At 46.9% G+C, this 13,507-nt stretch overlaps 13 non-coding genes across 13 annotated transcripts; 8 read left to right on the forward strand and 5 right to left on the reverse strand.

Moving 5' to 3' along the window:
* The first annotated feature begins 5,749 nt into the window (after positions 1-5,749).
* LOC134898811 (U1 spliceosomal RNA) lies at positions 5,750-5,913 on the forward strand. Its single transcript, XR_010172501.1, has one exon. It is a non-coding gene; the product is annotated as a U1 spliceosomal RNA (small nuclear RNA).
* A 152-nt stretch (positions 5,914-6,065) lies between these two features.
* LOC134899314 (U1 spliceosomal RNA) lies at positions 6,066-6,228 on the forward strand. Its single transcript, XR_010172993.1, has one exon. It is a non-coding gene; the product is annotated as a U1 spliceosomal RNA (small nuclear RNA).
* A 673-nt stretch (positions 6,229-6,901) lies between these two features.
* On the forward strand, positions 6,902-7,065 carry LOC134899164 (U1 spliceosomal RNA). Its single transcript, XR_010172847.1, has one exon. It is a non-coding gene; the product is annotated as a U1 spliceosomal RNA (small nuclear RNA).
* A 152-nt stretch (positions 7,066-7,217) lies between these two features.
* LOC134899430 (U1 spliceosomal RNA) lies at positions 7,218-7,380 on the forward strand. Its single transcript, XR_010173107.1, has one exon. It is a non-coding gene; the product is annotated as a U1 spliceosomal RNA (small nuclear RNA).
* Positions 7,381-8,050: 670 nt separating this feature from the next.
* Positions 8,051-8,214, forward strand: LOC134899041 (U1 spliceosomal RNA). Its single transcript, XR_010172727.1, has one exon. It is a non-coding gene; the product is annotated as a U1 spliceosomal RNA (small nuclear RNA).
* Positions 8,215-8,366: 152 nt separating this feature from the next.
* Positions 8,367-8,529, forward strand: LOC134899575 (U1 spliceosomal RNA). Its single transcript, XR_010173230.1, has one exon. It is a non-coding gene; the product is annotated as a U1 spliceosomal RNA (small nuclear RNA).
* Positions 8,530-9,200: 671 nt separating this feature from the next.
* On the forward strand, positions 9,201-9,364 carry LOC134898967 (U1 spliceosomal RNA). The gene has a single exon (XR_010172655.1). It is a non-coding gene; the product is annotated as a U1 spliceosomal RNA (small nuclear RNA).
* A 152-nt stretch (positions 9,365-9,516) lies between these two features.
* On the forward strand, positions 9,517-9,679 carry LOC134899535 (U1 spliceosomal RNA). The gene has a single exon (XR_010173207.1). It is a non-coding gene; the product is annotated as a U1 spliceosomal RNA (small nuclear RNA).
* A 357-nt stretch (positions 9,680-10,036) lies between these two features.
* Positions 10,037-10,200, reverse strand: LOC134899099 (U1 spliceosomal RNA). Its single transcript, XR_010172784.1, has one exon. It is a non-coding gene; the product is annotated as a U1 spliceosomal RNA (small nuclear RNA).
* Positions 10,201-10,871: 671 nt separating this feature from the next.
* Positions 10,872-11,034, reverse strand: LOC134899594 (U1 spliceosomal RNA). Its single transcript, XR_010173247.1, has one exon. It is a non-coding gene; the product is annotated as a U1 spliceosomal RNA (small nuclear RNA).
* Positions 11,035-11,186: 152 nt separating this feature from the next.
* Positions 11,187-11,350, reverse strand: LOC134898924 (U1 spliceosomal RNA). The gene has a single exon (XR_010172613.1). It is a non-coding gene; the product is annotated as a U1 spliceosomal RNA (small nuclear RNA).
* Positions 11,351-12,020: 670 nt separating this feature from the next.
* Positions 12,021-12,182, reverse strand: LOC134899386 (U1 spliceosomal RNA). The gene has a single exon (XR_010173062.1). It is a non-coding gene; the product is annotated as a U1 spliceosomal RNA (small nuclear RNA).
* A 152-nt stretch (positions 12,183-12,334) lies between these two features.
* On the reverse strand, positions 12,335-12,498 carry LOC134899112 (U1 spliceosomal RNA). The gene has a single exon (XR_010172795.1). It is a non-coding gene; the product is annotated as a U1 spliceosomal RNA (small nuclear RNA).
* Positions 12,499-13,507: the final 1,009 nt, after the last annotated feature.

Here is a 13,507-nt window from a genome sequence, read left to right on the forward strand (position 1 = left end):
CCAGTTCCAAGGTAATACTTTATACAGCTGGTTGAGATCCTGGTCGGTGGATATGGATTCCAAGAAAACCCTGGAGGTGCTTCCTTTCAAGGGAGACACTCTCTTTGGAGAAGACCTCAATAAGATTGTAGCTGATCTGGCTACTGCTAAAACAGCTTGCCTACCTAGTATGACTCCTACCACGCAGAAGGCTAAAAGTACTTTCCCTTGGCCCTTTCATCCTCAAGGTAAAGCGTACCCAAGGTCAGGCATACCCAAAGCAAGCTCATGCTTCCAGACCTGCCAAGCCCAGACTGAAGCAAGCCTGGGCTGCCCATCAGCCTGCTTCCAAAACGGACAAGCCTGCCGCATGACGGTGCAGGCCTCCCTCTGGGGGATCCCAGGGTGGGGGGCCCGACTTCTAGGTTTGGCATAATTCTAAGCTAGAGAATTCTGTTTGGAGCTTACCTTGTACTTTGTGAAGAAATAATCAGCATTGTGGCTGAGCAGATACATGTAGTGTGTGGCTGCAAACTGCATGGATCTGCTGCGCTGTAATGCTGATACTTTTTTTTTCAAAGTACCAATAGCTTCATATAATGTTCACAATTTTTATGCAGGATCAAATAGCTCAATAGGTAGGGTGTTTGATTAGAATTCAACAGGTTATAGGTTTGAATCCTGGGTATGGTAGTTTGAGATGTGTTATTTAATAAAGTATGTTGTTCTGACTGCCGGCATCCTATCACCTGGGATATCATACTAAATAAATGGAGTTGATCAATTTTTTTTTATTTTTTTTTTAAACTAGGGACAATTTCCAGATACTTTTCTTTATAACTGAGATTGCCCCCTGGAACTTCACATCAGTTGACAACTATGCATGAGTGGGCAGTGCTTGCTCTGGATCTGCCCACCCATTTATGTGCCGTCATAAAAGAAAGCACAACTGACAGTTATCCTGGGCGTACACTACACAATTATCTGTCAGGCTATCTATCCAGTCTGGATGGATGGAATGAAAATCTGGTAATGTATAGGAGCAAATGTCAATTAACCATTTGCTCCCAAACACTAGAAAAGTGGTCAAAAATGGTCATTACACAAATTGGTTAAACCCAAAATTTAACCAATTTGTTTAGGGGACCATTTTTGTCCATTTTCTAGTGTTTGAGAGTAAATCGTTGATGGTCATGTGCTCACATAGATAACCGGATCTCTATTCCAACCAGCCAGTGTTGGAGATATGGTCTGCCAGATTACATAATGCATACCAGAGCCATAACTAGACTTTTTGGTGCCCTGTGACAGATAATTATATGCCCCCCCCCCTCCCCATTTTTGCAATATGGACAAAAGGCGCATGCCTTGTGGGGAAGGGGCATAACAAGATTGGTCTCAGAGAAAGCACATGAGATATGAAGATATATCTAGTATACTTGACACTCAATGGTTTGTGGTATTGCCGGGGTGCCCTCCTTAAATGCATATACAGTCACACATGGCGTGTTTGTGCAAATGGCATATCAGCAGTCAGCACTAACTGGTGACATGCCATTTGTACAAGTAAGCCAGAGGTTCCCAAACTGTGTGCCGTGGCTCCCTGGGGTGCCTCGGGACACTTGCAGGGGTGCCCTGGGTTGGTGGTCCAGGACCAATTCAAATTATTCATGGTCAATATAATAGGCAAAACCAGTGCTGGTGGCTGCCAGTCATAAAATATGTGGCCAAACAGAATCAAATCTTGTCCCTCACCACACAACTGACCTTTAGGATGACATATAAACGTGATCAACTTAATGTAATATTTCTTTCTAAATTTCTCAATAAGAAATTTTTGGCCTAGTGGTGCCGTGAAAAAAATTCTGATATTCTAGGGCGCCGTGATTCAAAAAAGTTTGGAAACCACTGAAGTAAGCCATGTGTGACTAATATATAAACATACTTTATTAAATAACACCTCAAACTATCATACCCTGGATTCAAACCTATAACCTGTTGAATTCTAATCAAATACCCTACCCATTGAGCTACTTGATCCTGCATCTATTCTAACCTCCAAAAATAGATTCAGTTGCATTTTCCAGCGTGTTTTGTTTGCGCCTTTGCAAATATCTTACATCGACAAACTTATTTAGTACTATTTTGCAAATAGGGTTACATTGTCGCAACATTGTGTTCCCTAATTGCTTGATTTTTTTAAATGCAACAATTGATAAAGACACCTGATAATTGCTCTTTGGAGTCTTATTTTGTGTCTACTTCTTATCTACATTTAATTCCCTACCTCTAATCAAGGCATTTTTAAATGCTGGGGGCTGCCAGGACGTGAGGCCTACCTAGACTTTAGATCTGAATTTGAATGTACTTGTGAACTAACTTAATTTCCTACTTCTAAATTCATTCCTAAATTCACTACTTACATTAATCCTGTAGTTGGGCATTTTGAGCCTTCAATTGTGGGCATTGTTTTGTGTCCAGACCAGCAGCTGGTGGTGTGCATTTGCTGGAAAGGCATCGAAGACCTCCGATATGCTGCATCTCCTGATGTGTGTCTCCCTCAAGTGGCTGTCAGCAAATGCATGCAAGACACCCCATTCCAAGCTGATTGTGACATCACGGAACATGCATCATAGAACAGGCATGCTAGAATATGGGTCTTCAACCTGCGACCCTCCAGCTGCTGTGGAACTACATATACCAGCATGCCCTGCCTCAGTTTTAGCATACCTTAATAGCAAAACTGTGGCAGGGCATGCTGGGATGTGTAGTTTCACAGCAGCTGGAGAGCCACAGGATGAAGACCCATGTGCTAGAGCCAAGCCGCAGGTACATTGAATGCTAGCAAGCTGAATGTTTAAATCATTTTTGTTCCGCAGCATTCCAATGCGGAAGATTCCATGGAACCAGAGATTATTCCATTGAGAAGGACATGCTGCCTTGATGACTGCACTGTGCAAATTAAATCACGGAGCCAGTTGGCTTGTGGGTGGCTCTGGTGACTGGGTGGTTGGGTGGGCGGTGTGTCGGAGGTGGAGCACATGCAAATGAATGTGTATCATCCAGCTAGTGAGAGTGAAAACTCATGCAGGAGTGTGCCTGCTTGTCAGTGGGTTATGCACCTTGCCAGGCGTCAAATCTACATGGAGCAGCTGGAGGGGACAAGAGCAGGTTTGCAAAATATAGATAGAAGAGCATATATGCTGGCGCATTCTCCATGATTGTGTCAGCTTATGTTTTGGTGCACTGCACTTTCCTCCACTAAGTTTTAGCCATTTTTGTTAAGCTCAAGTGTAGTTGCTTCTCGGCTTTTTGGCTGTGATCTTGTATCGTGGTTGAAGGGTCTGCTGGAGGGAGGGATTGTTTTCTTCATTGGCGAAAGACCAAAGATATTCCAGGATGGAAGGCTTGGGAACACTATCCGTTTTTCAGTTGTGGAAGAGCACAGAGGTCGGATTGGACTACATTCTATAGTAAAGGATACCTTTCTATTTATTGCCCCTCCCCTTATATGTGTCTGTGTTACAATAAAGCTTCGGTCTTGTGATTCCCTCACCCTCTTACACTCCACACACATAGCCTTATTAACTGTTGTATTATTGTATTGTTTAAATGTATAGTGCAGTTCATGATTTATAGTGTAGGCTGGCCTGTGCTGTAGTTCTTGAACTGTACTATACCGACAGCATTTGTATTGTGTTTTATCTGTGCTGCAACACAGTACTTATGTGTGTAATGTTTATGTATGTTTTTTTTGCTTCTTTATGTCAATAAAGACTGCTTTTTCAATCCAATATCTGAAAACAATCAATGTTTATCTTTGATGGCAATAGAAGTGGTATGATATTTGCTGCTTTTGAAAGGCAATATCTGATATGTCCCCTATCTGGGAACCATATATTAAATGGCTTTTCAGAAAAGGGAGATGGTAGAAGAGCTTTCAGTACTTGTAGGACCGATGCACATTTCCTATTCTAGCCTCCAAAAACAGATTCAGTTGCATTTTCCAGCGTGTTTTGGATGCGCCTTTGCAAATGTCTTACATCGACAAACTTATTCAGTACTATTTTGCAAATAGGGTTACATTGTTGCAACATTGTGTTCCCTAATTGCTTGATTTTTTAAATGCAACAATTGATAAAGACACCTGATAACTGCTCTGTGGAGTCTTATTTTGTGTCTACTTTTTATCTACATTTAATTCTCTACCTCTAATCAAGGCATTTTTAAGTGCTGGGGGCTGCCAGGACGTGAGGCCTACCTGGACTTTAGATCTGAATTTGAATGTACTTGTGAACTAACTTAATTTCCTACTTCTAAATTAATTCCTAAATTCACTACTTACATGAATCCTGTAGTTGGGCATTTTGGGACTTCGATTGTGGGCATTGTTTTGTGTCCAGACCAGCAGCAGGTGGTGTGCATTTGCTGGAAAGGCATCGAAGACCTCCGATATGCTGCATCTCCTGATGTGTGTCTCCCTCAAGTGTCTGTCAGCAAATGCCTGCTAGACACCCCATTCCAAGCTGATTGTGACATCACGGTACATGCATCATAGAACAGGCATGCTAGAACATGGGTCTTCAACCTGCGACCCTCCAGCTGCTGTGGAACTACACATCCCAGCATGCCCTGCCTCAGTTTTAGCATACCTTAATAGCAAAACTGTGGCAGGGCATGCTGGGATGTGTAGTTTCACAGCAGCTGGAGGGCCACAGGATGAAGACCCATGTGCTAAAGCCAAGCCGCAGGTACATTGAATGCTAGCAAGCTGAATATTTAAATCCTTTTATTCCGCAGTATTCCAATGTGGAAGATTCCATGGAACCAGAGATACTTCCATTGAGAAGGACATGCTGCCTGGATGACTACACTGTGCAAATTAAATCACGGAGCCAGTTGGCTTGTGGGTGGCTCTGGTCACTGGGTGGTTGGGTGGGTGGTGTGTCGGAGGTGGAGCACATGCAAATGATTGTGTATCATCCAGCTAGTGAGAGAGAAAACTCATGCAGGAGTGTGCCTGCTTGTCAGTGGGTTATGCACCTTTCCAGACGTCAAATCTACATGGAGCAGCTGGAGAGGACAAGAGCAGGTTTGCAAAATATAGACAGAAGAGCTCTCCAGCCTAGTTTGATGTCTGTTTCCACTTCTTTTTTCTTGAGCCGCTCCCTTCTATGCCCTTGCGCACTATCCTGACTTCTCCCATCTGCTTACTTTGTGCCTTCCAACGCACAATGCGAACTACAGGTAGTGCTGCAGGGCCCACACCCTTTTACTTGCCATACAGAGCAGCTCTGGAGCTGTTACAGTGCCCAGCTTCTGCAAGAAATCAGCTTGAATGCTTCAGGGGCTGGGGCATAGCCAACATGAGCCCCGCACCGAAGGAGGGTGGAGGTGTTTAATGCGAACTATAGGTCATCCAAGCGCCGCAAAAGGCCGCCATGCCCTGCATACCCCTTTTCTCTTTTAATATGCAGACGAGGGTTGAAGCCAACTTTGACCCACTGCTTGGATGACATCACCATATGCAAATCCATCTGCTGCAGGCCTTCCCCCAGGAATGCTTGCACTAGTTGTTGCATTTGGTTTGTTGTTTGGGGGTGCTTCAGTATTAGGCAGCCTTCTGCCCTCCCATGTTCATCTGAAAATATGTGTTCTCCCTGCAGTTGTTGTCCCCAGATGAGAGTTCCCTTGTGCTGCCTCAGTTGAATCTTCTTTACTTGACAGAGATGTGCCTGAGCATCGGCCCTCCCCAGCCCTATCCCAAATCATACTTATTTTGCATAGGAGATACCATGGTCATGAAGATTGTTCTCCCAGGGTGAGGTTCATTCATTGCATTCTGGGTATGCTGACCCCTGTGATTTCCCCAAATGTGGGAAACTTGACTGCATTATTTGTGGTAGTGGGGGACTGTGTTTGTGCTTTCCTCTGGTCAGCTCTGGTAAAAGTCAGATTTCTTTGTCTCAGATCTTCCTCTAGCCTTGTTCTTCTTTCGAGAGTTCCCTTGTGCTGCCTCAGTTGGATCTCCTTTACTTGACAGGGGGGTGCCCAAGCAGCGACCCTCCCCAGCTCTAGCCCAACTCCTACTTACCTGCCAGGTGAGATACTATGATCATGAAGGTGCTTCTCCCAGGGCAAGGCTCACCCATTGCACTCTGGGTGTGCTGCCCCTGTGATTTCCCCAAATGTGGGAAACTTGACTGCATAATTTGTGTTTCCACTGGTTGGCTTTCATATAATTCAGATCTCTTTGTCTCAGGTCTCTCTCCAGCCTAGTTTGCAGTCTGTTTCCACTTCTTTTTTTTTGAGCCCCTCCCTTCTATACCCTTGTGCACTATCCTGACTTCTCCTCCTGTCTGCTTACTTTGTGCCTTCCAATGCACAATGCAAACTACAGGTAGTGCTGCAGGGCCCACAACTTTTACTTGCATTACAGAGCAGCTCTGGAGCTGTTACAGTGCCAAGCTGCTGCAAGAAATCAGCTTGAATGCTTCAGGGGCTGGGGCATTGCCAACATGAGCCCCACACCGAAGGAGGGTGGGGGTGTTTAATGCGAACTAAGGGTCATCTAAGCGCCGCAAAAGGCCGCCATTCCCTGCATACCCCTTTTCTCTTTTCATATGCAGATGAGGGTTCCAGCCAACTTTGGCCCACTGCTTGGATGACATCACTGTATGCAAATCCGTCTTCTTCAGACCTTCCCCCAGGAATGCTTGTACTAGTTGTTGCATTTGGTTTGTTGTTTGGGGGTGCTTCAGTATTAGGCAGCCTTCTGCCCTCCCATGTTCATCTGAAAATATGTGTTCTCCCTGCAGTTGTTGTCCCCAGATGAGAGTTCCCTTGTGCTGCCTCAGTTGAATCTCCTTTACTTGACAGAGATGTGCCTGAGCAGCGGCCCTCCCCAGCCCTATCCCAAATCATACTTATTTTGCATAGGAGATATCATGGTAATGAAGACTGTTATCCCAGGGTGAGGTTCATTCATTGCATTCTGGGTATGCTGACCCCTGTGATTTCCCCAAATGTGGGAAACTCGACTTCATTATTTGTGGTAGTGGGGGACTGTGTTTGTGCTTTCCTCTGGTCAGCTCTGGTAAAAGTCAGATTTATTTGTCTCAGATCTTCCTCTAGCCTTGTTCTTCTTTCGAGAGTTCCCTTGTGCTGACTCAGTTGGATCTCCTTCACTTGACAGGGAAGTGCCCGAGCAGCGACCCTACCCAGCTCTAGCCCAACTCCTACTTACCTGCCAGGTGAGATACTATGATCATGAAGGTGCTTCTCCAAGGGCAAGGCTCACCCATTGCACTCTGGGTGTGCTGCTCTTGCGATTTCCCCAAATGTGGGAAACTTGACTGCATAATTTGTGTTTCCCCTGGTCGGCTCTCGTATAATTCAGATCTCTTTGTCTCAGGTCTCTCTCCAGCCTAGTTTGCTGTCTGTTTCCACTTCTCTTTTCTTGAGCCGCTCCCTTCTATGCCCTTGCGCACTATTATGACCTCTCCTGTCTGCTTACTTTGTGCCTTCCAACGTCAATGCAAACTACAGGTAGTGCTGCAGGGCCCACACCCTTTTACATGCTTTACAGAGCAGCTCTGGAGCTGTTACAGTGCCCAGCTGCTGCAAGAAATCAGCTTGAATGCTTCAGGGGCTGGGGCATAGCCAACATGAGCACCACACCGAAGGAGGGTGGAGGTGTTTAATGTGAATTAGGGGTCATCCAAGCGCCGCAAAAGGCCGCCATGCCCTGCACATCCCTTTTTTCTTTTCATATGCAGACGAGGGTTGAAGCCAACTTTGACCCACTGCTTGGATGACATCACCATATGCAAATCCATCTGCTGCAGGCCTTCCCCCAGGAATGCTTGCACTAGTTGTTGCATTTGGTTTGTTGTTTGGGGGTGCTTCAGTATTAGGCAGCCTTCTGCCCTCCCATGTTCATCTGAAAATATGTGTTCTCCCTGCAGTTGTTGTCCCCAGATGAGAGTTCCCTTGTGCTGCCTCAGTTGAATCTCCTTTACTTGACAGAGATGTGCCTGAGCAGCGGCCCTCCCCAGCTCTATCCCAAATCATACTTATTTTGCATAGGAGATACCATGGTCATGAAGATTGTTCTCCCAGATTGAGGTTCATTCATTGCATTCTGGGTATGCTGACCCCTGTGATTTCCCCAAATGTGGGAAACTTGACTGCATTATTTGTGGTAGTGGGGGACTGTGTTTGTGCTTTCCTCTGGTCAGCTCTGGTAAAAGTCAGATTTCTTTGTCTCAGATCTTCCTCTAGCCTTGTTCTTCTTTCGAGAGTTCCCTTGTGCTGCCTCAGTTGGATCTCCTTCACTTGACAGGGGGGTGCCCGAGCAGCGACCCTCCCCAGCTCTAGCCCAACTCCTACTTACCTGCCAGGTGAGATACTATGATCATGTAGGTGCTTCTCCCAGGGCAAGGCTCACCCATCGCACTCTGGGTGTGCTGCCCCTGTGATTTCCCAAAATGTGGGAAACTTGACTGCATAATTTGTGTTTCCCCTGGTCGGCTCTCGTATAATTCAGATGTCTTTGTCTCAGGTCTCTCTCCAGCCTAGTTTGCTGTCTGTTTCCACTTCTCTTTTCTTGAGCCGCTCCCTTCTATGCCCTTGCGCACTATCCTGACTTCTCCCGTCTGCTTACTTTGTGCCTTCCAACGCACAATGCGAACTACAGGTAGTGCTGCAGGGCCCACACCCTTTTACTTGCCTTACAGAGCAGCTCTGGAGCTGTTACAGTGCCCAGCTGCTGCAAGAAATCAGCTTGAATGCTTCAGGGGCTGGGGCATAGCCAACATGAGCCCCACACCGAAGGAGGGTGGAGGTGTTTAATGCGAACTAGGGGTCATCCAAGCGCCGCAAAAGGCCGCCATGCCCTGCACGCCCCTCTTCTCTATTCATATGCAGATGAGGGTTGAAGCCAACTTTGACCCACTGCTTGGATGACATCACCATATGCAAATCCATCTGCTGCAGGCCTTCCCCCAGGAATGCTTGCACTAGTTGTTGCATTTGGTTTGTTGTTTGGGGGTGCTTCAGTATTAGGCAGCCTTCTGCCCTCCCATGTTCATCTGAAAATATGTGTTCTCCCTGCAGTTGTTGTCCCCAGATGAGAGTTCCCTTGTGCTGCCTCAGTTGAATCTCCTTTACTTGACAGAGATGTGCCTGAGCAGCGGCCCTCCCCAGCTCTATCCCAAATTATACTTATTTTGCATAGGAGATACCATGGTCATGAAGATTGTTTTCCCAGGGTGAGGTTCATTCATTGCATTCTGGGTATGCTGACCCCTGTGATTTCCCCAAATGTGGGAAACTGGACTGCATTATTTGTGGTAGTGAGGGACTGTGTTTGTGCTTTCCTCTGGTCAGCTCTGGTAAAAGTCAGATTTCTTTGTCTCAGATCTTCCTCTAGCCTTGTTCTTCTTTCGAGAGTTCTCTTGTGCTGCCTCAGTTGGATCTCCTTCACTTGACAGGGGGGTGCCCGAGCAGCGACCCTCCCCAGCTCTAGCCCAACTCCTACTTACCTGCCAGGTGAGATACTATGATCATGAAGGTGCTTCTCCCAGGGCAAGGCTCACCCATTGCACTCTGGGTGTGCTACTCCTGCGGTTTCCCCAAATGTTGGACACTTGACTGCATAATTTGTGTTTCACCTGGTCGGCTCTCGTATAATTCAGATCTCTTTGTCTCAGGTCTCTCTCCAGCCTAATTTGCAGTCTGTTTCCACTTCTCTTTTCTTGAGTTGCTCCCTTCTATGCCCTTGCGCACTATCCTGACTTCTCCTGTCTGCTTACTTTGTGCCTTCCAACGCACAATGCAAACTACAGGTAGTGCTGCAGGGCCCACACCCTTTTACTTGCCTTACAGAGCAGCTTTGGAGCTGTTACAGTGCCCAGCTGCTGCAAGAAATCAGCTTGAATGCTTCAGGGGCTGGGGCATAGCCATCATGAGCCCCACACCGAGGGAGCAACTCGAAAGAAGAACAAGGCTAGAGGAAGATCTGAGACAAAGAAATCTGACTTTTACCAGAGCTGACCAGAGGAAAGCACAAACACAGTCCCTCACTACCACAAATAATGCAGTCCAGTTTCCCACATTTGGGGAAATCACAGGGGTCAGCATACCCAGAATGCAATGAATGAACCTCACCCTGGGAAAACAATCTTCATGACCATGGTATCTTCTATGCAAAATAAGTATGATTTGGGATAGAGCTGGGGAGGGCCGCTGCTCAGGCACATCTCTGTCAAGTAAAGGAGATTCAACTGAGGCAGCACAAGGGAACTCTCATCTGGGGACAACAACTGCAGGGAGAACACATATTTTCAGTTGAACATGGGAGGGCAGAAGGCTGCCTAATACTGAAGCACCCCCAAACAACAAACCAAATGCAACAACTAGTGCAAGCATTCCTGGGGGAAGGCCTGCAGCAGATGGATTTGCATATGGTGATGTCATCCAAGCAGTGGGTCAAAGTTGGCTTCAACCCTCATCTGCATATGAATAGAGAAGAGGGGCGTGCAGGGCATGGCGGCCTTTTGCGGCGCTTGGATGACCCCTAGTTCGCATTAAACACCTCCACCCTCCTTCGGTGTAGGGCTCATGTTGGCTATGCCCCAGCCCCTGAAGCATTCAAGCTGATTTCTTGCAGCAGCTGGGCACTGTAACAGCTCCAGAGCTGCTCTGTAAGGCAAGTAAAAGGGTGTGGGCCCTGCAGCACTACCTGTAGTTCGCATTGTGCGTTGGAAGGCACAAAGTAAGCAGACGGGAGAAGTCAGGATAGTGCGCAAGGGCATAGAAGGGAGCGGCTCAAGAAAAGAGAAGTGGAAACAGACAGCAAACTAGGCTGGAGAGAGACCTGAGACAAAGACATCTGAATTATACGAGAGCCGACCAGGGGAAACACAAATTATGCAGTCAAGTTTCCCACATTTGGAGAAATCACAGGGGCAGCACACCCAGAGTGCGATGGGTGAGCCTTGCCCTGGGAGAAGCACCTACATGATCATAGTATCTCACCTGGCAGGTAAGTAGGAGTTGGGCTAGAGCTGGGGAGGGTCGCTGCTCGGGCACCCCCCTGTCAAGTGAAGGAGATCCAACTGAGGCAGCACAAGGGAACTCTCGAAAGAAGAACAAGGCTAGAGGAAGATCTGAGACAAAGAAATCTGACTTTTACCAGAGCTGACCAGAGGAAAGCACAAACACAGTCCCCCACTACCACAAATAATGCAGTCAAGTTTCCCACATTTGGGGAAATCACAGGGGTCAGCATACCCAGAATGCAATGAATGAACCTCAACCTGGGAGAACAATCTTCATGACCATGGTATCTCCTATGCAAAATAAGTATGATTTGGGATAGAGCTGGGGAGGGCCGCTGCTCAGGCACATCTCTGTCAAGTAAAGGAGATTCAACTGAGGCAGCACAAGGGAACTCTCATCTGGGGACAACAACTGCAGGGAGAACACATATTTTCAGATGAACATGGGAGGGCAGAAGGCTGCCTAATACTGAAGCACCCCCAAACAACAAACCAAATGCAACAACTAGTGCAAGCATTCCTGGGGGAAGGCCTGCAGCAGATGGATTTGCATATGGTGATGTCATCCAAGCAGTGGGTCAAAGTTGGCTTCAACCCTCGTCTGCATATGAAAAGAAAAAAGGGATGTGCAGGGCATGGCGGCCTTTTGCGGCGCTTGGATGACCCCTAATTCACATTAAACACCTCCACCCTCCTTCGGTGTGGGGCTCATGTTGGCTATGCCCCAGCCCCTGAAGCATTCAAGCTGATTTCTTGCAGCAGCTGGGCACTGTAACAGCTCCAGAGCTGCTCTGTAAAGCATGTAAAAGGGTGTGGGCCCTGCAGCACTACCTGTAGTTTGCATTGACGTTGGAAGGCACAAAGTAAGCAGACAGGAGAGGTCATAATAGTGCGCAAGGGCATAGAAGGGAGCGGCTCAAGAAAAGAGAAGTGGAAACAGACAGCAAACTAGGCTGGAGAGAGACCTGAGACAAAGAGATCTGAATTATACGAGAGCCGACCAGGGGAAACACAAATTATGCAGTCAAGTTTCCCACATTTGGGGAAATCGCAAGAGCAGCACACCCAGAGTGCAATGGGTGAGCCTTGCCCTGGGAGAACACCTTCATGATCATAGTATCTCACCTGGCAGGTAAGTAGGAGTTGGGCTAGAGCTGGGTAGGGTCGCTGCTCGGGCACTTCCCTGTCAAGTGAAGGAGATCCAACTGAGTCAGCACAAGGGAACTCTCGAAAGAAGAACAAGGCTAGAGGAAGATCTGAGACAAAGAAATCTGACTTTTACCAGAGCTGACCAGAGGAAAGCACAAACACAGTCCCCCACTACCACAAATAATGCAGTCAAGTTTCCCACATTTGGGGAAATCACAGGGGTCAGCATACCCAGAATGCAATGAATGAACCTCACCCTGGGATAACAGTCTTCATTACCATGATATCTCCTATGCAAAATAAGTATGATTTGGGATAGGGCTGGGGAGGGCCGCTGCTCAGGCACATCTCTGTCAAGTAAAGGAGATTCAACTGAGGCAGCACAAGGGAACTCTCATCTGGGGACAACAACTGCAGGGAGAACACATATTTTCAGATGAACATGGGAGGGCAGAAGGCTGCCTAATACTGAAGCACCCCCAAACAACAAACCAAATGCAACAACTAGTACAAGCATTCCTGGGGGAAGGTCTGCAGAAGATGGATTTGCATACAGTGATGTCATCCAAGCAGTGGGCCAAAGTTGGCTGGAACCCTCATCTGCATATGAAAAGAGAAAAGGGGTATGCAGGGAATGTATAACAAAGAATCTGTCTAGTTTTATCCACGTGTCGCGCAGTCTAAAACAAGGCTGCACAATAGCCCCCGCAACCAGGATAAGTGCCTCTCCAGAGCACCAGAAATGAATGAACAATAAACAAATTAGGCTGCGGGTACCAACAGGCGCCTAGTAACAGTGCATAAATGAATGCATAAAGTGCTTGCATGCAATAAAAAAACAAAACATACAACCCTTAAGGTCACCGTGAAAGTCCAGGTTCTTACTCCTCACTCCTCCTCCTCTCAATGTAGTAGCATGTAAAACAGAGGGGAGAGGGGAACCACATGTGCAATAAAGTTTTTTAATGACACATATCGGGGAACATGGACATAACACAATAAACAGGTAGGGTAAAAATGTGCAGAATGATTCTCCAAAATGTGACAGCCACAAAGAGATATGCAGAGCAATTACCAGAGGGTTTGAGAACCCAAAAAAGTTCTCAAACAAGTTCTTTTAAATCCCAAAACCGCCCGGGCTGGAGCTGGAAAGTCCTCTGGTTCTTAGAAGTGCAGACCACCGTAAATGCCAGTCACAGATGGAATACGCCGACGCGTTTCAACTCCTATTCCTGGAGTCTTTTTCGAGGCTGAATACTCACTGCACCACACATCCAGATTTAAATAGCAAATCACAGCCAGATTCCAAATTGATT

This window comes from Pseudophryne corroboree, chromosome 3, assembly GCF_028390025.1.
Source record: "Pseudophryne corroboree isolate aPseCor3 chromosome 3, aPseCor3.hap2, whole genome shotgun sequence".
NCBI classification, from domain to species: domain Eukaryota; kingdom Metazoa; phylum Chordata; class Amphibia; order Anura; family Myobatrachidae; genus Pseudophryne; species Pseudophryne corroboree.